We start from the raw sequence: 22940 nt of genomic DNA, 5'->3' as shown, positions 1-22940 counted from the left end.
TGCTTGCTAAGAGCTCCCCGCCCCATCCCCCCAAAGCTTACTTGAGGGAAAAACTTTTCTCCAATATCAACGAGTTTGGAAGATACTTAGGTGACATTGTCACATATGGCTCTTTTGAAGACTCTCTCTCACTGTCTACTAATAATTGCTAACTTCCCGAAGAAGCCAGGAGAGATTAATTTTCCGTATAAGCTGATTTATGGCTGGCCACCTCTGAGAAGATGGCCTGAGTCACTCTCCTTGATTCATGCTCACTGCAGAATATTCAGTGATAAAAATCTTCCCTTTAAACACAGAAAATTTATGGGCAAACTTCAAGTTCCTCCATCTAAATTCACAATTAATCTAGAGACTTGGTAGGAAAAGCAAATAAAGGCCATTTACAGGGCAGCAAAAAGGGATGCCCCAAATATGGGTTTTCTGGCCCTGTTCCCAGGTTGTGACCATGAAGCCTTTGCTGGTCACGTTCCCTTGTTTCCCCAAATAGGGATGAAGCTGACTCTGCTCCAATTATAAGGCCAAAGTAGTTTAAAATTTAAGATGTTTTTGAGAATCCATACAACAGGAGGATAACTATAATATTACTACTACTACTATCATTTATTGAGCATAAGTCACTGTTTTAATGACTGAACCCTGAATTCTTAGAAGTCATTTAGTCCTCCTGATGCCCTTGGGTGATGAATTCAATTACTCCTCCATTTTTCAGATGGGTGATCTGGGCAAAGAGAGGGAGCTGACTTGAATTCAATCACAGCTGTTAAAGCGGTGAAGCCAGGATTAGAGGCCCAGCAGGCTGACTTCAGGACTCTTGACCTCATGATGTACTGAACAAAACAAAACAAATCAAAAACAACCCGACAGGGCTTCCCTGGTGACGCAGTGGTTTAGAGTCTGCCTGCCGATGCAGGGGACATGGGTTCAGGCCCTGGTCTGGGAGGATCCCACGTGCCGTGGAGCGGCTGGGCCCGTGAGCCACAACTACTGGGCCTGCGCGTCTGGGGCCTGTGCTCCTTAACGGGAGAGGCCGCGGTGGTGAGAGGCCCGCGCACCGCGATGGAGGGTGGCCCCCGCTTGCCACAACTGGAGAAAGCCCTCGCACAGAAACGAAGACCCAACACAGCCAAAAAAAAACAAAAAACAAAAAACAAACAAAAAAAACAACCCGACACAGGGATGGACTAGTCTCAGGGAAAGTTTTGTTTGTTTGTTTGTTTTACTGTCAGGCCTGTGGAGAAAGTTGGGGTGTTGTATTTATGAAAGGAGGAAGTTTTGTGGGGTTCAAAAGAATTTAGGTGTCTTCAGCTTTGAAACCAGAGCAGGAGAGGTAAAGGGCTCATTAACAATTACAAGTGACCCTTGAACAACATGGATTTTAACTGTGTGGGTCCACTTAAACTTGGATTTTTTTCACTGAATAGTACTACAGTATTACAAGATCTAAGGTTGGCAATTCTCTGGCGATCCAGTGGTTAGGACTCTGCGCTTTCACTGCCAAGGGCTGGGATCAATCCCTAGTCAGGGAATTAAGATCCTGCAAGCCGTGTGGCCAAAAAAAAAAAAAAAAAGATCCGAGGTTGGTTGAATTCACGGATACAGAACTGCGGATACAGAAGAAATGTGCATATAGAGGGCTGAGTATAAGTTATACTTGGATTTTCAACTGCACAGAGGGTCAGTGCCCCTAACATTTCTTGTACAAGGGTCAACTCTATAACGTGCCCAATTATTTGTTATAATTTTTTTTACCATCTGAACAAAGGCAATGATTTATTGGTAATGGCAATGAATGAAATATTGAAAGTCTTATACACACTACTATATATAAAATAGATAATGAATAAGGACCTCCTGTATAGCACAGGGAACTCTATTCAATACTTTGTAATGGCCTATATGGGAAAAGAATCTAAAAAGGAGTGTATATATGTATACGTATAACTGATTCACTGTGCTGTATACCTGAAACTAACACAACATTGTAAATCAACTATATATTTTTTTAATTAAATTAAAAAAAAAAAGAAGGTCTCTGGCAAGAATCAAGCAATTATCCAAGAGTTGTAGATCTGATTGCAATATGGTCTTCCAGTGTCTTTTGTACCTTTGTGGCTTTCTCCTTTTTTGCAAACTACTCATTTGAAATCATTCATGTTTGCTGCCTGGACTGGAGTCCCAATAAAAGTAAAATATGAAATTCTAGTTGTTTCTTCTTCACCTTGATTGGACTGAACAAATATAGTTATGCTGTTAACATTCTGAAACTTAACATATGAAGTGGGACAATACCATCTTCTTTCATATCATCCTCTGATAGTTCCAGAGCTGGAATTGGTTCACTTCTTTCTGCCTCTTCAAAATCCATAGATAGGGGTAGATTGATAGAAATTTTTACGTATTTCGGACACTGACCATTACCTGGACCTTGAAATTTCATTGAATAAAGCTTAACAGGCTGATTGAAGACCACAGTAATAAGCAGCTGTCCATCCCAATCAGATTCCAAGAAGGTCATGTCTTTTCATAAACAGTTGTCAAATCCATGCTCCTCACTTTCATTAAGACATTCACAACCAGCTTTGTTAATAAAAAAGCATAAAATCCATATAGCCTTTTGGAATATCTGTGTCCTCATTGCTTCCAGGGTTGTTTTCTAAGTGCTGCTTGATTTTTTCCTCTAGTCCCACAGCATTTGCTCCTTGATACTGATCAACTCTCACTTTGTTTCAAAAAAACAAAAATGTAGGTATTGCTGATTCCCTGACACTGATGTACACCTACTTCCAAGAAAACTGCTTGTGGATACTTATTACTCATAGAGCTGAATGCTGGGGCAATCCTTAAACATGGTCCACACCCTCGCATGGTGAATTTGACCATGGTGAGTCTGGAAATCTAGGTCACTCCCGACCCGTTTCACACCCACCACTCTCAGAGAGCCTGGCAGGGCGGCCACAACACCACTGGCTTCAAAACTGAAGGAGAAGAAGACCCTGGAGAGGAAGGGGGGAGGCTCAGGAAGACCTAGGCCTGGACAAAGGAGGTGGTGACCCTGGTGTCTTCTCCAGGGGCCCCCAGTGCCAAGTCAGGCCAGAAAGCGGAACAGCAGAGGGGGTGGGATGGGAGGGGGAGAGGAAAGATGAGGGAAGAGAAGGTCTATAATTTTATATGATGTAATCATAGATGCATTTATACAATATATAATGTAAGATACAACTAACAACACATTATACATATGAGATACATAATACACACTATATTGACTATAATGTGTTATACATTTAAAATTATATATAGTTTTTATATATATTTTATAACATTATTTATATATATACGTATATAGTGTGTATATATATGTATATATATAAATTTTTGGAATAGTTTTTGGAATAGTTTTATTAGGCTATTATTCACCTACCACAAAATTCAGTAAAGTCCACAAATCCAAAAAAGGAGTAAATAAAATGGGGCTGATAGAAAACTCTCCTTCTCAGGGTGTCTGCAGATGGCCCATCTGATCAGGAATTTGATTACATGGGTTGATCAACATATGTAATAGAGGACAGGATATTGAAATGTTTTCTTTCCCAGCTTCTAGCCTACAGGCTAGGTGAGAACGATCATTTTTATTTTTCAAAAGATAAAATTTTAGTTATCAATATTTCTCAATGCCAACTATAATAATTGCATCCAATCTGTTTATAAATCATTTCAAATTTAGGGCAATATCTCTTTTAATTTTGTGATTTTAACGTTTTTGCTAAAAGCAAAATAAGACAGGATTTAAAAATTCCTGGCTTGTTTTCTTTGACCACATGTGACCACATCCGAGTCTGGTTTCTAAGTTCCTAATGGTTTCAATCAGGTTCTCATTCTCCCTAAATTGTCGTTGAGCTGTTGAAGAGGGTTATAATTTCCTCCATATTTATTTGAAATTGAATGGTCAATTAAAATACACACTAACTAACCCCTAAACTGACTGGACTTCTAAGAGATTTTTCAAAATGTATTTAAGGGAATAGTAAAATAAATGATGCTTGAATGGTTAAAAGCCCTACAATTCTTTAAAAAGCCCATTTTAATTTAGGCTGAAACCCATGCAATGTGAAAAGTGCTACAAAGAACGGAGTGGGGGCAGTGAGGGTGCTTGTGTTCTTCATCCAAAGGAAGGTAGAAATAGTACAAGCAGAGAGGTGAAGATTAGCGGAGACAAAGAAAGGGATGGTGGCTTCCGATCTGGCACCCTAGCATCTCCTTAGAATTAAATGGATGTGAGGCCCATGAGGGAAGCTTGGCCCCAGCCTCTGGGAAACCAGTCTCACAAAGTGCCCTGCACCCCAAAGTAACAGACAATGAGGTGTCTGTCAGAGCCACCTTCCCTCCAAGGACTATGCCCATCTGAACAAGGAGTATACAGGGTCCAAACACCAGGGGGGGAGCCCCCCAAATTCTATGCTGCACACAACTTCCTGGACCCTTCTGGGAACTGGGGGGTTGGGAGGGAAGACTCTTCATTCTCACTGAGACTGAATCTTCCTCAACTCAAGTGAAAAGAGGACTGAGAGTCGGCTACAATTTAATTATTTTTAATTGAAGAATAAAGTATTGTGCCATATTTTTAAGCATGAGAATTTTTGGCAGCAGAAACAAGCTGACAACTTACGTTAAAATTTTTCTCTTTGATCTCTGCATTTTTTCACCTCTGGGAAAGATGTCAGACCCAAGCCGACATGGCTAAGGCAGTTACTTTGTTGCTGGAATTAGAACAGATGATGGAGGCAAATCCACAGTGATGGAAACTCTCCCACTTATATTTAACATGGGCCTTCTGGGTTGCATGCTTTAAGAATGGAGGCACTGTGAAAAGACAAAGGGCCCAGAATCCAGGGGTTGTTCAAAAATCACTTTACCTTGTCAGAGACAGCACCAGGGTACAGCTAAGAGAATGAGCTGGGTTCAATCCGAGCTTCACCACTACTGCTGTGTGATCTGAGGAATGTTACTTATCTTCTCTGTGTTTCAATTCCGTTATTTGTATATGGGCATAATCATGGAGTATCCTATAATATTATTGAGATGATTAAATGAGCTAATATATCCATAGCATTTAGAACATTGTCTTGCCCAGGATTAGGGCTCAGTGAATGTTAGTACCATCATCATCATCTTTATCATCATTATTATTACATGGGATTATGTCAGGTGACCAGGGTACTAATTTGACTTTATTCCTTTCCTTTTGCAAAACAAAAAGGACTAAATCAAATGGACTAATATCAGCTATTTCTAAACACATTTTTAGCAGCAGAAATAATTTTTCCCAGACATACTTCTAAAGAAGCTAAGCATATATGTATTCATTGATATTCTTTTGATTCTAGTTGCTTAAGTCAACAAGCAAAATAAATTTATGGGCTCAAATTGCAAAATAACCCAGGAAGGTCCAGCTTCAAGCATAGCTGGATACAGAGGTACAAACAAAGATATCAAGATCAGTTTGTCTGCCTCCTCTCTCCTCTGCTTTCCCTCTTTCTATTCCATTCCCAGGATCCTTGCCTCCTCATCACAGGATGACTGCTGGAAGCTCTCAGAGCAACATCCTTTTAATGTCTAATCTAGTGAAGAAGAGTGAACATCTTTCCCCCAGAATTCCCTATGAAGGTCCTGACATTCACTTTGATTGGCTGGCCTGGACCTCATGTCCAAGCCTACAGCAATCATAATGGCCAGAGGAATGTGTTGCACTGATTGGTCACTGGAGTCACATGTCCCACCCCTGAGGCTGGAAAGAAGCCCTGACCCTGAGAATAGAGAAAAGGAAAGGCTGTTCCCACTAGGCTTGCTCTGCACCCTACCTCCTTGACAGTCCCTTCTCAAAACCCCAAGTGCTCCTAATTTGAAACTCCCTGTACGTGGGGATCTCTAGCATTCTGCACGTTTGCTAGGATGCAAATCCTGTCGAAGCAATTACTACGTTCAGGGACCAGAGTAGTCCCCTTGGGGAGGTCCCATTGATTCTCTATCAAATCATAGTCTGCAGACAGCTACCAGCTCCAACGTCCCGTGTGGCATTGCTTTGTCTTTGTGTGCTCACATCAGTGCCGCCTACCACAGCCTTGTATCTAGTGGGGGCAGGAGAATCATCTGGGTTGAGTTCCACATCACATTATGAGTGATGCCTCCTCTTCTAGTTATTTACTGCAATGTAACCAACAACCTCAAAACATAGGGTCTTAAGACAATAATAATTTATTAGTGTCTCTCATGGTTCTGGGGTCAGCCAGGCTCCTCTGGGCACATCTGGCTCCCAGCTCTTGGTGGTTACAGTCAGAAAGCAACTAGAGCTAGAGTCATCTTGAAGTTTTCTACATTCACATGCATGGCATTCTGTGGCCTGGGAAGATGGAATGGCTGGGGCTGGAACAGCTGGGGCTCATTGGTCATCTCTCTTCTCTCTCAGTGGTCTCTCCACCAGGTACCTTCAGCACATGGCAGTCTCAGGGTTACTTCTGTTGCACTCCTTAGGTTGAGGCAATGACAAAGCCCACCCGATTTCAAGGGGTGGGAACACAGACCCTACCCCTTAGTGGAAGAGTGTCAAAGGATGCATAGCCCTCTTAAACCATCATATCGCCTGGGGATGGTAGGGGGTCAACATAAAATCATGTTTTAGAGGTTATCCTTGGTCGTGCTGTTCTAATTCAGTCCTGCCCTTGGCGGAAGTGAGGTGGGATTATCAGGACATACCAAGAAAAATGGCTTCTTAAACAACTGTGTGCCAGAAAAGAGGCTTAGACACCACACGTAAATGCAACGGTCTCCATCTGGGCACATTGAGCTATTTTGGATAGTTGGGATCCCTTCTAACCCTTGCAGAAATACTGTAATCTTCACCTTAGTGCAGTTTGAGCTTTTGCAATGGAATACAGCTAGAACCAAGAACAACATTCTCTTTTCCACTTACTTATCAAAAGCAGTGAGCCACTCTGGAGGGACAGTGAATACAATTTGATGTTATTATGCAGAGTTTGACCATTGGAGGAAAAAGATAATGTTATCTTTAAGGTAGGCTCTGGTTTTAATTGCAAATTTTAGAATGGGGCTTCACATACAGGATAAGAAAGAAAATACACAAACTGCTGACTGAATCAATGCTCAACACTCTGCTCTCTGTGTCCTCCTCATCCTTGGGGTGATTATCAAGCATGTAAGCAAAATCAGAAGTCAGACAGAAAGCAAGAAAGGAATGCATTTACATGAGCCTCCAGAGGAAACCATTTCAGACTGGATTATGGAACCCTGATTCTCAGATAATTGCAAGAGTGTTTAAGAAAAGGTTGCACAGGTGAAAGTGTGAAGCTATTGTCAAAACATGCAAATGTTTTGTCTTCTTTTTAATTTCCGACACCAAGTCAGTCCTAACCCCTTTTATTGGACCTTAAATGTCTCAAAAATAATGGAAGAACAAAACTTCTCATTATAGATTTGACCTCTTACTGGGAGCTAAGTTCTACTGAATAAAGAGGTCTAGATAAAATTATTAAACCAAAGCAAAGATGATCTCCAGCCTTCCACTCCTTAATGTGCTAACATTCGGATCTGCAAAATCCATTCTCTTCCCAGTGACTCTGGCAGTGCTAATTCCAGGATGCTATGGCCAACTCCTTTCTTCTCAAGGGCCAAGACTCTGTCCAGGTAACTGGCAAATGTTTATAAATCTGGTCATTCAATAGGCATTCAATTTGCATTTACTGAACACCAACCACATGCCAGGGGCTGTTCTAGGTACTTGTTTTACAGAAATGAATAAGCCAGTCATAATTTTGATGTATGAAAATTACAGTTTGGTACCATGTCTTTCTAGAAGAGCAGCCGTGGGAGGGGGGAATTCTATACATTAGTCATATCTACTGTAGAGCCAAGAGGGAGACCAAAAGAGAGTTTTCTAAGCTTTGTAGTTGAATGATGCTCCTCTTTTTTCCCCAGTCCTATACATATTTTCTAGGAAAAGTATGGAGAACCCCAGATGTAGCTGGTATAATAGCAAATGTTTTCTGTAAGGCTGAACTACTAGTTAAATTTCTCCAAGATAGAAAATCACAAATATTGGTTCAAAGTGCATGCATGTCATTCCCTATCAATGCAAAATTTTGTTTTGGGGAACAGAGCTGGATTTATTAACTAGTGGCTAATGCTGAAGGGAAAAGACAATGATGCTGTTGTTGGTGGAAAAAAATCAATGGGCAGGTGGAATATGGAACCCATTCAATCAACAAATATTTATTAAGTTCCCAGAGGTCCTAGGGTTATCATGGCAAACAAGACAGAGTGACTCCTGTTGTGAATTTTGTGTTCTGGTTGGGGAGACCGATAGCAATGAGCCCAAAAAAAAAATAAATTCTGTAATGATAGTGAAGATGATCCAGGACCTCGGAAAAAGAATGGAGGCAAAGATCGAGAAGATGCAAGAAATGTTTAAAAAAGACCTAGAAGAATTAAAGAAAAAAGAAACAGAGATGAACAATACAATAACTGATATGAAAACTACACTAGAAGGAATCAATAGCAGAATAACTGAGGCAGAAGAATGGATAAGTGACCTGGAAGAGAGAATGGTGGAATTCACTGCTGTGGAACAGAATAAAGAAAAAAGAATGAAAAGAAATGAAGACAGCCTAAGAGAACTCTGGGACAATATTAAATGCAACAACATTCGCATTATAGGGGTCCCAGAAGGAGAAGAGAGAGAGAAAGGACCAGAGAAAATACCTGAAGAGATTATAGTTGAAAACTTCCCTAACATGGGAAAGGAAATAACCACCCAAGTCCAGGAAGTGCAGAGAGTCCATACAGGAGAAACCCAAGGATAAACATGCCAGGACACATAGTAATCAAATTGGCAAAAAGTAAAGACAAAGAAAAATTATTGAAAGCATCAAGGGGAAAACGACAAAAAATATACAAGGGAACTCCCATAAGGTTAACAGCTGATTTCTCAGCAGAAACTCTACAAGCCAGAAGGGAGTGGCATGATATACTTAAAGTGATGAAAGGGAAGAACCTACAACCAAGATTACTCTACCCGGCAAGGATCTCATTCAGATTCGTGGAGAAATCAAAAGCTTTACAGACAAGCAAAAGCTAAGAGAATTCAGTACCACAAAACCAGCTCTACAACAAATGCTAAAGGAACTTTTCTAAGTGGGAAACACAAGAGAAGAAAAAGACCTACAAAAACAAACCCAAAACAATTAAGAAAATGGTAATAGGAACATACATATCAATAATTACCTTAAACGTGAATGGATTAAATGCTCCAACCAAAAGACAAAGGCTTGCTGAATGGATACAAAAACAAGACCCATATATATGCTGTCTACAAGAGACCCATTTCAGACGTAGGGACACATAGAGACTGAAAGTGAGGGGATGGAAAAAGATATACCATGCAAATGGAAATCAAAAGAAAGCTGGAGTAGCATCACTAATATCACATAAAATAGACTTTAAAATAAAGAATGTTACAAGAGGCAAGGAAGGACACTACATAATGATCAAGGGATCAATCCAAAAAGAAAATATAAAAATTATAAATATATATGCACCCAACATAGGAGCACCCCAATAGATAAGGCAACTGCTAACAGCTATAAAAGAGAACATTGACAGTAACACAATAATAGTGGGGAACTTTAACACTTCACTTACACCAATGGACAGATCATCCAAACAGAAAATTAATAAGGAAACACAAGCTTTAAATGACACAATAGACCAGATAGATTTAATTGATATTTATAGGACATTCCATCTAAAAACAGCAGATTACACTTTCTTCTCAAGTGCGCATGGAACATTCTCCAGGGTAGATCACATCTTGGGTCACAAATCAAGCCTCAGTAAATTTAAGAAAAGTGAAATCATATCAAGCATCTTTTCTGACCACAACGCAATGAGATTAGAAATGAATTAGAGGGAAAAAAATGTAAAAAACACAAACACATGGAGGCTAAACAATACGTTACTAAATAACCAAGAGATCACTGAAGAAATCAAAGAGGAAGTCAAAATATACCTTGAGACAAATGACAATGAAAACATGACGATCCAAAACCTATGGGATGCAGCAAAAGCAGTTCTAAGAGGGAAGTTTATAGCTTTACAAGCCTACCTCAAGAAACAAGAAAAATCTCAAATAAACAATCTAATCTTGCACCTAAAGGAACTAGAGAAAGAAGAACAAACAAAACCCAAAGTTAGCAGACGGAAAGAAATCATAAAGGTTAGAGCAGAAATAAAAGAGATAGAATCAAAGAAAACAATAGCAAAGATCAATAAAACTAAAAGCTGGTTCTTTCGGAATATAAACAAAATTGATAAACCATTAGCCAGACTCATCAAAAAAAAGAGGGAGAGGATTCAGATCAATAAAATTAGAAATGAAAAAGGGGAAGTTACAACAGACACCGCAGAAATACAAAGCATCCTAAGAGATTACTACAAGCAACTCTATGCCAATAAAATGGACAACTTGGAAGAAATGGACAAATTCTTAGAAAGGTATAACCTTCCAAGACTGAAACAGGAAGAAATAGAAAATATGAACAGACCAATCACAAGTAATGAAATTGAAACTGTGATGAAAAATTTTCCAACAAACAAAAGTCCAGGACCAGAGGGCTTCTCAGGTGAATTCTATCAAACATTTAGAGAAGAGCTAACACCCATCCTTCTCAAACTCTTCCAAAAAACTGCAGAGGAAGGAACACTCCCAAACTCATTCTATGAGGCCACCATCACCCTGATACCAAAACCAGACAAAGATACTACAAAAAAAGAAAATTACAGACCAATATCACTGATGAATACAGATGCAAAAATCCTCAACAAAATACTAGCAAACAGAATCCAACAGCACATTAAAAGGATCATACACCATGATCAAGTGGGATTTATCCCAGGGATGCAAGGGTTCTTCAGTATATGCAAATCAATGTGATGCACCATATTAACAAATTGAAACATGAAAACCATATGATCATCTCAATAGATGCAGAAAAAGCTTTTGACAAAATTCAACACCAATTTATGATAAAAACATAAACACCAATTTATGATAAAAACTGAAAGCATTTTCTCTAAGATCAGGAACAAGACAAGGATGTCCACTCTCACCACTATCATTCAGCATAGTTTTGTAAGTCCTAGCCATGGCAATCAGAGAAGAAAAAGAAATAAAAGGAATACAAATTGGAAAAGAAGAAGTAAAACGGTCACTGTTTGCAGATGACATGATACTATACATAGAGAATCCTAAAGATGCCACCAGAAAACTACTAGAGCTAATCGATGAATTTGGTAAAGTTGCAGGATACAAAATAAATGCACAGAAATCTCTTGTATACCTATACACTAATGATAAAAAATCTGAAAGTGAAATTAAGAAAACACTCCCATTTACCATTGCCACAAAAAGAATAAAATATCTAGGAATAAACCTACCTAAGGAGACAAAAGACCTGTAAGCAGAAAATTATAAGACATTGAGGAAAGAAATTAAAGATGATACAAATAGATGGAGAGATATACCATGTTCTTGGATTGGAAGAATCAACATTGTGAAAATGACTCTACTACCCAAAGCAATCTACTAATTCAATGCAATCCCTATCAAACTACCACTGGCATTTTTCACAGAACTAGAACAAAAATTTCACAATTTGTATGGAAAGACCCTGAATAGCCAAAGCAATCTTGTGAAAGAAAAACAGAGCTGGAGGAATCAGGCTCCCTGACTTCAGACTATACTACAAAGCTACAGTAATCAAGACAATATGGTACTGACACAAAAACAGAAATATAGATCAATGGAACAAGATAGAAAGGCCAGAGGTAAACCCACGCACCTATGGTCAACTAATCTATGACAAAGGAGGCAAGGATATACAATGGAGAAAAGACAGTCTCTTCAATAAGTGGTGCTGGGAAAACTGGACAGTTACATGTAAAAGAATGAAATTAGAACACTCTCTAACACCATACACAAAAATAAACTCAAAATGGATTCGAGACCTAAATGTAAGACTGGACACTATAAAACTCTTAGAGGAAAACATAGGAAGAACACTCTGTGACATAAATCACAGCAATATCTTTTTTGATCCACCTCCTAGAGTAATGGAAATAAAAACAAAAATAAACAAATGGGACCTAATGAAACTCCAAAGCTTTTGCACAACAAAGGAAACCATAAACAAGACGAAAAGACAACCCTCAGAATGGGAGAAAATATTTGCAAATGAATCAATGGACAAAGGATTAATCTCCAAAATATATAAACAGCTCATGCAGCTCAATATTAAAAAAAAAAAACAACCCAATCCAAAAATGGGCAGAAGACCTAAATAGACATTTCTCCAAAGAAGACATACAGATGGCCAAGAAGCACATGAAAAGCTGCTCAACATCACTAATTATTAGAGCAATGCAAATCAAAACTACAATGAGGTATCACCTCACACCACTTAGAATGGGCATCATCAGAAAATCTACAAACAACAAATGCTGGAGAGGGTGTGGAGAAAAGGGAACCCTCTTGCACTGTTGGTGGGAATGTAAATTGATACAGCCACTATGGAGAACAGTATGGAGGTTCCTTAAAAAACTAAAAATAGAATTACCATATGATCCAGCAATCCCACTACTAGGCATATACCCAGAGAAAACCATAATTCAAAAAGACACATGCACCCCAATGTTCATTGCAGCACTATTTACAATAGCCAGGTCATGGAAGCAACCTAAATGCCCATCAACAGACGAATGGATAAAGAAGATGTGGTACATATATACAATGGAATATTACTCAGCCATAAAAAGGAATGAAATTGGGTCATTTGTAGAGACGTGGATGGATCTAGAGACTGTCATCCAGAGTGAAGTATGTCAGAAAGAGAAAAACAAATATCGTGTATTAACGCATATATGTGGAACCTAGAGAAATGATACAGATGAACTGGTTTGCAGGGCAGAAATTGAGACACAGATGTAGAGAACCAACGTATGAACACCAAGGGGGGAAAGCGGCAGGGGGTGGGGGTGGTGGTGTGATGAATTGGGAGATTGGGATTGACATGTATACACTGATGTTTATAAAATGGATGACTAATAAAAAAATTTTTTTAATTAAAATAAAAAATAAATAAAAATAAATTATACAATTTCAGAGTAAGTGGAAGAGAATGACAGAGGTAGGTCATGTTTTAGATAAATTAATCACAGGAGGGTTTTTAAGGAGTTGAGATTTAAGCTGACCCTGACCAATGAGCAGGAATGAGGCATGCAAGGCTCTATGGGAAGATGGTTCCAGGCAGAGAAGACAGCATGGGACTAAGCAAGAGATCCAGTGGGACAGGCCAAAACAGAGCAGTACAAGGAGCAGGGTGACTGGTCATAGTACTTACCCAGTTGGTGTTGAGACACCTGATAGGGGAAAGAAATTTGGAAAGAATTTCTATTTGAAGGAAATGATCTAGCTATTTAAACAGGATTATGTACAGCTCAGAGGCAGAGCATTGAGGAAAAATTGATACCATGAAAGCTGGGTAAATTCTTCCTACATAGGTAAAAATCAACCCTTGAGATATGGGTAAAACTGAACTGACTGATGAGGTCCAGCAGCTGCTGAGAAAAAATGTGAAGACCTTGAAGCAGGAAGGCTCTGACAAGTTTAACTTTGGAGTCCACCGGCTTTCAGAATTGAGGGTCAGGTGACCTTATTCTATGGGGTGAAGGTAGAAAGTGATTGCATCCTTCTTTGCTTAAGTTACCATTCTGGAAATGTACTAGAAGACTGGACTCTTTATAAGCTTTAGCCACAGCACGTCAGAAGAGTTAAATTTTTAAAAAGAAGAAAAGGAAAATAACCAATCCAATGTTTTCTGTTCTGTGGTAGGCAGATGAGAATGACCCAAAGTCCTCAAGTGTCCATGGTCCCTCAGGTTCCCATGATAAGCAGAAATCCCAACATCATTTAATTAATACCCCTACCTGCACCCTGATGCTGACAGTTCTCACTCTTGGCTCCTGAGGTCACTGCAGGGCTTTGTGATTCTGCCGGAGGAAACTGCTGAGTAGACGTGGATGATGGAGACTATGAATCCATAGTAAGGCTTGCTTGCTGCTCTCCGTGTTGTGTGGAATGCTTTCAGATTTCTCTTCTCTTTTGGATGCTATGGCCAAAGGGTAGAGTTGACTCTCTTTTTCCAATGTGGTTTTTGCCACATTATCTTCCCTTTCAAAAATATAATGTCTTATGCTTCCTCTCTGATATTCTAGTCTATTCTCTAAAACTGTGAACTTTTCTTTGAGCATGAATTGTTTTCTACCTCTCAGGAATGGGGACTACTTCCCACTCTTTGCTCCTATCTCTGGCTGGTACATGGTCTGGCCCAGGGTCTTCTTCCTGTACTTCCACAGACCCCAGTTCTTCTTGGACATCCTGGAAGTAGAGAGGTTCCCTCTTGACCTTCCCATGGAGTAAGGTTTCCAGTAGCATCAGTACAAGGTCAACAAAAGACATACAAACCTTTGAAGCCATAGGCCTGCCTCTTATGATTGATTTCCTTTTATCTCCTGTGTTTCTCATAGCTCTTGTCTATTCAGTCTAGAGACAAAACTCTGCCTGTTATTGGAATCAAGTAAAATTTACTTCAGCCCCGCCTTGTGGTCCTTAGTCAAACTTAAAGGAAAATTGGTTTGGCGGATATTAAACTGGCTCACCAAATCTGTTTCCCTTTCTTCCTGGTTAGAACAGCTAGACCACATTTCCCAGATTCCTCTACAGTTACTTGTGGCCATGTGTCTGAGTTCTATCCAGTAGAATGTGGCCCATGAAGATTTCCCATGAGCTATCTTCCACTTTATTTTTTCCCTATCTATCAGCTAGATGGAGAGGACTCTAAGAACTAAGATGGGGACTCATGAGATGAAGGAGTCTGGGTCTCACCAACCAGGAGAATCCAGTGGACTTTATATGAATTAGAAATATATTTTTATATTTTGGGGCTACTGAAATTATAGGGGTTGTTTTTTATAGCAGCTAACATTACTTATCCTAGGTAATACAGTTGGTCACATCCCTTTCACAAGGTACTGTCCCACCCAGACACAATACATTCTCCTAAACTCCCCCCAGATCACCAGACCATATTATTGGGTCTTTGGCTCACTCCCAAGAGGCATGGAGTCTAATTAAGAACACGTGTATAAGAAGCTGAGGCCCCTCTTTCCCACACCAGATCCCTGATAGCTAATATTTAGTGAGCACTGACTGTTAAGAAAAGCAGATTTAATATGAAGCTAATAAAGCTTAAGCTTGGGGCCTCTCACATACATGAAGCTTTCCCAAGGCCTTGAAAGTGGCCTTAGCATGTTCACATAGTTAAGTATTTTCATAAAATCTGCAAATGCAAAATGTTTTAATTTTTTTTTAATTTGTGGGAGGGTATATTTAAATAAACTTCAGGCCCCACCAAATCTAGACACAGCCTCGAGGCTGAGTGTCTATCATATATTTTCAAATGTCATCCTCACAGCCATTAAATAATAGGTACTATTATTTTATGGAGAAGAAATCTGATGCATGAAGATTTTAAGTCACTTGCCCCAAGTCATGCAGCTCTGATTTTCTGGAACCAGAATTCAGGCACAGGCTCTAAAGCCCAAGGCTGTTGCCACCCTCATGGTGTCTCTAGCCCGCCCATGGGTCACATGCATGTGGCCCAGGGAATCAAACCAGGAAGCATGAAGCAATAGCAGCAGTGTTTAGTATATTTCTCTTGGCCCCTCTGAATGACTTCCTTTGGACTCACCCTAATTTCTTCAGTTCCGGATAAGAAGAGCTGGGGAGTTTTTCTTCAGGGCTACATTAAAGTGTTCATTTCATACAACAAGAAACACATAGGATTTAACATCAGAAGATGTGAATTTTAGACTAAGGAAACAATGGGACGTAATGGCACAGATTTTGCCAAGAGATTGATGTACGTAGCAGCAAGCAACTGGATCAAACGAACAAATATGAGCTGTCAAAGGCAGTGGAACAGCTTCAAAGCTCATTACTACCTCAGCTTCCACATGGTGCAAAAGAACTGGAAGATGTGGAGGATAAAGAGGCAGGCTCAGAAAGGGGGTTAAAACGCGTAACTCCAGATGAGCCTTCAGGGCCAGCAATGCCCTGAGGATTGTGGGAGCACACCCAGCTGTTACCTGTGTGGTGGTTTGATCCCCAACTAATACGCCAGCTGGTGGAGTATTATTTCCTTGTTGACTTTTTTGCTGCCACCTGGGGAGTCTTGGTAACTGTAAACAAAGATTTAGAACACTAATAAAGTGTCGGGCGCCAATGCAGTTTACTCTGTACTAAAATCAAGTAAGCTGTGGATGAGCAGCTGGCATGGGGGATCCCAGCCACAAGGGCTGGTGGGGAGCAGGAGGCGTCCAGGAGCAGGGAGGTGGGGTGAGAGAAAGAGATCTGATTGCTGAAGCCTGTCAGTTCAGAGCCCGACTTGGACTCAGGCACTTGGAGTAGATGCTTTTACATGGGCAGGGCCCCCAGCCCCCAGCTGCTTTCAGTGTTGGCTGCTAAGGGCTCACAGAGGCCTCTTTCCCCAGGAATTGCCCTTAACTGATGCCTAGGAGGTTATACCCCTATACCCCCCACCAGGAGAAGCCTATAGCAATGACTGACTGATGCAGGGGTACAAAAGGCCAGCTCCCTTGCCTTGAGGAGGGGACGATTGTGTCTCTAGAGCCTTTCATGGATCAGGCCAAGTTTAGATTTTGCCAGAGCACACATCTTTGCTTGCCTTCTTCCCCTGTCCTGTCTTCTTTCCTCCCTTAGAGGCTTCTCCTAAGCGTCCTTCCTCAATATACCCTGGGCACCTGATTTTTCCTGTCCTGGGCTCTGCTTCTGGGGAATCCGACCTAAGACACAGTGAGGGTTTTAGGCCCCCAGTTGCCACAGCTAAGCCTGGCAGGAAGTGGGCAGGGCTTTGAAACAGGAAGTCCCCAGAGATGTGCATTTAGGGCACATCCTCCTGCTATGTATATACGTAGCGGATGGCAGGTAGAAATTGAAGACACATTTTGAGAGGCAAGTGTCAGCTCCCGGGAGAAACGAGTCAGCAGAGGATGGATGTCAGGGCCCTAACCTGGAAAGTACAACTGGCACACTTAGCAAGAAAACCAAAGACTATCCCAGTGCTAGAGCCTGGGTCAGCAAAGCCAGGGTGGAAAATGCTATGACTTGTAGGATCCATGGAGGTTCAGGACACATATGTGGCTCACCAAATCCTTCATCTGTTGGTAGCAAGGCCCAGTTACTTTGTAGCCTTGTGAATCTGGGCAAGTTAGTTTTCTTTTCTAAATCTCAATTTCTTCATTTGTAAAATGGCATACAGCATGCACTCAAATGGTAAATATTTTATTATATACATATTATTCTAAGCCACAGTGAGTAATGGAATTTTTGCCTGCTAGGGGGCAGACCTGGATTTCTACATAGGGCCTACCTGTAGATCCAGACTTGGAAAGCAAAGGAAAACAAAGCTATGGGATAAAATGTAGGGGCTGAAATAATGGCCACATCAACCCAAAAGGCCATGATATTGCTTGTATGGCTACCTGTGGTCCTGCATCTTAAGGCCCAGAGCTCTGCGGTGCCATTTTTGCATCTTCGGAGCCAGTCTTAAAAGCAAGAGGGAGAGGGAGAGAAAGAGGGAGAGACAGATGTAAGCCAAGAATCCTCCAGATTTGAATATCACTTATCTAGAATTGGACCCAAGAGGGACTGTTGAGGACAGAAAGTTGGTCAATCAATAGTTATTGACCTCAAGTCTGAAATTGCAAGAGAATTTTTCTCTAGCTTGGCAGACACTACATTCACAATGCCAGATTCCCAGTGCATAAATCCAACTGGAAATTCCCAAAGACCAGAGCACCAGGAACTCTGAGCCACTCAAATGTTTTTTCCCTAGGATGACTCTCTACTCTCCCTATATTTCTGTACAGAGTTGTATGGTCCTTATTTTAGCAGAGGGCTCCAAGAAGCAGACCTTGAGATGAGAATTCCCATGCAACTTGATTTATTGAGGAAGTTCTCTTGGGAAAAATTGGGTGTGGAAAGCAGGACAGAGAAGGAAAGAAGCCAAGCCAAGTTCTAGCCTCAGCCTTAACCCTCAGGAGAGGTTGGTAATGTAAATTACACCTCAAATTTCGGCCTAACTCCAAGGCAAAAGAGCTGGGCTTTCCTTTTTCCACTCCAGTCAATCATTGGATAGGGACTACTTTTGAGGAACTTCTGTCTCTCAAGCCAACCCAATAGCCCCAGGGAGGTTCTCCATAGAGCATCACAGAGATGGACAGTTAGTTAGAAGCAAAACACTTAGAAGGCAAGGAAAGGCACACTGAAAAGGTCAAAGGGATCCAAGGGAATCTGAGTGGAACACCATTGGAGATACTACACACTTACACTTATTTTAAGGGACTGGAAAAATCTAGGTTCTGCGAATATGCAGTTTATTCTATTGGTTTTAGTGTTATAAAATTGGAAGGGCATAGGATTTAGCCTTAAAAGATGTGAGTCATAGTTGTTGCTCTGACTCATATAAACTTTGAGACCTTGGGTGGTCACTTAACTTCCCAGAGACTTAGTTTCTACATCTATAAATGGGTTTATTATTTTTGATCTTTTCAATATACATCGATATTTTCTGTTGGCTCCACAGGTTTTTGATATATGTATTTTAAAACCTTAAGTAGGATGGTAGTTTTTTCAATTTGGCTTGTGATTTTGATAGTATTCTTTCCTTATAGTTCAAGGCATAGTGTTAGCCATTCAAACTAACACTGTTATGTGTTAGTTCCTTTCATTACTGTTCCTTTTATTACTATGTTATGTCTCTCTTTATGCTTTTTAGCTTGAATTCAATTATATCTGACATTAATATTGTTATATCAGCTTTCTTTTAGTTAGTAATTGTCTTTTGTGTTTTTTCTATTTTCAACATTTTTGGACAATTATGTTTTAGATGTGTCTATTGTAAACCACAGATGGTTGGATTTTTAAAAATCTGGCCTGATAATCTTGTTCCTATAGGCCACTTGAATTCCTTTACATTTATTTTGATTACTGCTATATTCATACTTAGTTATATGATCTTATTTTATGTTTTAGATTTATCATGCTCTTTGCCTCTTTTTCCACTTTTTCTTCTTCCTGTTTGATAGTTTCAAAATTTTCACATATTTACTTAAGTGTAAAATTTTATAACACAATTTAAGTTATTCAGTATCTCTACCCTCCTCCCAAATAACCCAAGAACTTAATATGCTTTAATTACACAATGAACACCTCCCCCTTCTATATTTTCCTTGACATTATTTGAATTGTATCTAGTTATGTGGAAAAATACCATTCTTTTTTAAAGAGTCAATAGTAAATTAAATTTATCAACATATTTCACCAAATTCTACACTAAATATTGTTTCTATATTTCACTCCAACCTGTCTCTCAAGATGTTTTCTTCTGCCTAAAATTCTTTAGTAGTTATTTCAGTGAGGATCTGTGTGTAATAATCTCTCCAATTATTTCCATTTCATCTAGAGTGAATTTATTTCCAGTTGTTGATTTTGTTGCTGTCTTTCTTAGCATTATTTTCACATATGTTTTGGAATTTTATTACTGAATGGAGACAGAGAGGTTGCATGCTTTCTCTCTCTCTCTTCTGCCCCTTGTTTCACAGTCCTGCATATTTATATTTGATTTCTTCCACCACCTCCCAAGAACAGTAATTCCCAAAACAGGTCTTATATTGGTAGTTCAGGGCTCCCAACCTAAACTGATATTGGAGTCATTACATATTCAGCAACCAAGTCAGCAGATTGTTAAGCCTAAGTCCAGGATGAAAGATTTCATTTCTTACAGCTTCCCTGCTACACAGCTTTATATAAATGGTAGCTCAGATAGTGGTTTTAAGAGCTTATTTCAGCATCCTTTAATGTATGAGGAAACCTCAAACTTGCTTCTGATTTCAAACAGTGAGTTTGAAGAGTGAGCCTCTTACTTCCTGTGTGAAATTTTTAGTCTTGTTACCCACAGGAACTCAGATTTCTCCATTGGCTTCTGGATCTGGAGTTCAGTGAGTCTGTAAACTCAATCCCAATTACTCCTCTGTTCAATTCCATTTCTGGCTTTCACAGATGTTTATCTCAGTTTTTAGAATGGCCATATTGTCTAAAAGTCTTCCTTTTAGATGTCATATTTTGTATTAGTCAGCTATTGCTGCATAATACAGTTACCCCTGAAAAGTGAGTGGTTTACTACAATAGTTGTTTACTCTCATTCATGTGTCTGGGCTTTGCCTGGGGTTTGGCTAATCTGGGATGGGTTTGGCTGGGCAACTCTGCTTCACTCTGCAGGAAGTGAGATGGGAGAATAAAAATTTTGGCTTCTTTATCCTCTTGCTATCCAGTCTCCTGTTTGTGTCCCTTCCCCCCCCCCCACCCCCTGCCATATAGCCAAGTTCAGTGGTAGCCAAAGAACTAGGGTACCATTGATGAGTCCATAAATGTCAGTCCCCTAGAGCACAGAGCTGGTTAGAGAAGGTGAAGGGGGCATAGAATACCTAGTACATAATTGGAGGGAAGTCATAGGCAGTTGGTAACTCACAGGGAGACACAGGGCATGTGCAAACAGAAAACCAAGACTCATGAGTCTCAAAAATGTATGATTCCCCCAAGACAGATTTTTGGAAAATCACTTTTTTGGCACTTTTGGAAATTGGCAACTCTTGGCTTAGACTGGAGGATACAGAGGCAGAGGAATCCCAGTGTCTCCAAGTGGGGAAATCCTGTTGCCTTTGAAAACTGTCTTGCACTCAAAGAAATATGATACCCTTTGGACTTGTTATCACTTAGGTCTCATTAATCTGGTCTTTTGTACTGAGAAGAATGAAAGGAGGGCAAATTTTTCCATTCAATGGACATTGAAGTGGCAGTCAGGAAAACTATTGTGTTCCAGCTCTGCCACTGTCAAGTTCTGTGACCTTGGACAATACATGTGGCTTCCTGAGCCTCTGGTTTCCTCCTGCGGAAAATGAGGCGGTTGAATCAAATGCCTTCACATCTCTGAAAACTCAGTATCTATAGTTTATAGATGGGATGAGTGACACTTGCAGTTTTGTTTTCTTTTTATTAAAAAGTATTCAACTCTGCCCATGTTCTGGTCTCTTTACTGAATTACTTGAACTAATGGGAATCTTGTGAAAGAACTTTTTATTTTCTATCTTCCTTTCCCTAACTCTTAAATCCATTATTTTCATCTATGCCTCCCAGGCAAAGGAGAGCCAGCCCTGACAGCCACCCAAGGCAAAACATGGTTTGATAATGATAAAATGAAAAAGCTAGATGCCTGTAAATTTAGATCTCCAGCACGGGTACTGATTTCCTGCCCTCATGGACATCCCAGTAATTATCTAGAATTATGCATAATTTACCTACTTCCATTTTCTAAGAAATTGTCAGCTTTCAGGTCAGAGTTTTACAATTTATTGGTTTGTCCTGTGGAAATAAATTGGGGGCATCTGGGACTGGAGTCTTTAATGTGTGCAGTTGGGTTGGTAGATGTGAGGCTGCCTCCTATTTATAGCTGAGCAAGCTTAATTGTTGCTTTTCAATCTAAATAGAAAGGCTCTGTTTACTGCTGCTTTTAATTATAGCAAGTTGGTGAAAAACCATGCAGAACCTCTTCAGTAAAGGCAATTCAATAAAAGCATTTTGTCAATAAATTATTATTGCCATCATGAAAACTATGCACAGCATTCAAATATAAAGCAAGCAACAGCTCGGCTTCTCCCTTTGATGGACTCAGCATAGTGCTTTTTTTTTTTTTTAATTTTATTTATTTATTTATTTATTTATTTATTTATTTATTTATTTATTTATTTATTTATTTATTTATTTATTTATTTATTTATTTATTTATTTATGGCTGTGTTGGGTCTTCGTTTCTGTGCGAGGGCTTTCTCCAGTTGCGGCAAGTGGGGGCCACTCTTCATCACGGGCAAGTGGGGGCCACTCTTCATCACGGTGCGCGGGCCTCTCATTATCGCGGCCTCTCTTGTTGCGGAGCACAGGCTCCAGACGCGCAGGCTCAGTAATTATGGCTCACGGGCCTAGTCGCTCCGCGTATGTGGGATCTTCCCAGACCAGGGCTCGAACCCGTGTCCCCTGCATTGGCAGGCGGATTCTCAACCACTGCGCCACCAGGGAAGCCCCAGCATAGTGCTTTTAAATTTTCTTAATTCATTCTATTTTTCTCCTGTTTCCATAGAATATTAGAGCTGATGAGGGCATTGTGGATCTTCTTATCTCTAGTCTTCATTTTACAAAGGAAAGTCTGAATTCCCTGTGCAGGGTTGGGACATGATTGTGTCTAGAATCATTAAAAAAAAATCATCTGGGAAATCAGAAAATCAACCTGCTTTCTATGTGTGCCTAGTTGGAAGAGGATTGTGCTATATGCCAAACCTGTATTTGGGGAGTTCTCTTTTACAAAGCTCTTAAAAGTTTTCTACCAAGTGTGTCATTTTATCTTCAATTTCCTGGGAATTGAGCAACATTGTATAAGGATCCAACCCAGAAAGAGGTTCTCTGTGTGGGAAGGTAGGGATGAGTGGAGGATCATATTTTTCAAAAATGACCACAACAATATTTCCAGGACCACATTCTCTTCCAGAACTTTCCATCCTCCATCAGTTCATGTTCCCTTCTCTTGAACCTGGACAGTCTATGAATGCCTTGATGAGTAGAATGCAACCAAAGCCATTTTGAGTGACTTTAGAGGCTAGGTCCTAAAAGGCACTATGTTTCCACTTCC

The 22940-nt window shown here is 40.0% G+C and overlaps 1 pseudogene; it reads right to left on the bottom strand.

Annotated features, from left to right (window-relative positions):
- Positions 1-2070: 2070 nt before the first annotated feature.
- Positions 2071-22940, bottom strand: part of LOC133104183 (thioredoxin-like protein 1) — a 41320-nt pseudogene continuing 20450 nt past the window's right edge.

Source organism: Eubalaena glacialis, chromosome 13, assembly GCF_028564815.1.
Source record: "Eubalaena glacialis isolate mEubGla1 chromosome 13, mEubGla1.1.hap2.+ XY, whole genome shotgun sequence".
In the NCBI taxonomy this organism is placed as follows: Eukaryota; Metazoa; Chordata; class Mammalia; order Artiodactyla; family Balaenidae; genus Eubalaena; species Eubalaena glacialis.
Note: the sequence above shows the minus strand (reverse complement) of the source record. Positions and strands in the feature narration are given on the sequence as shown.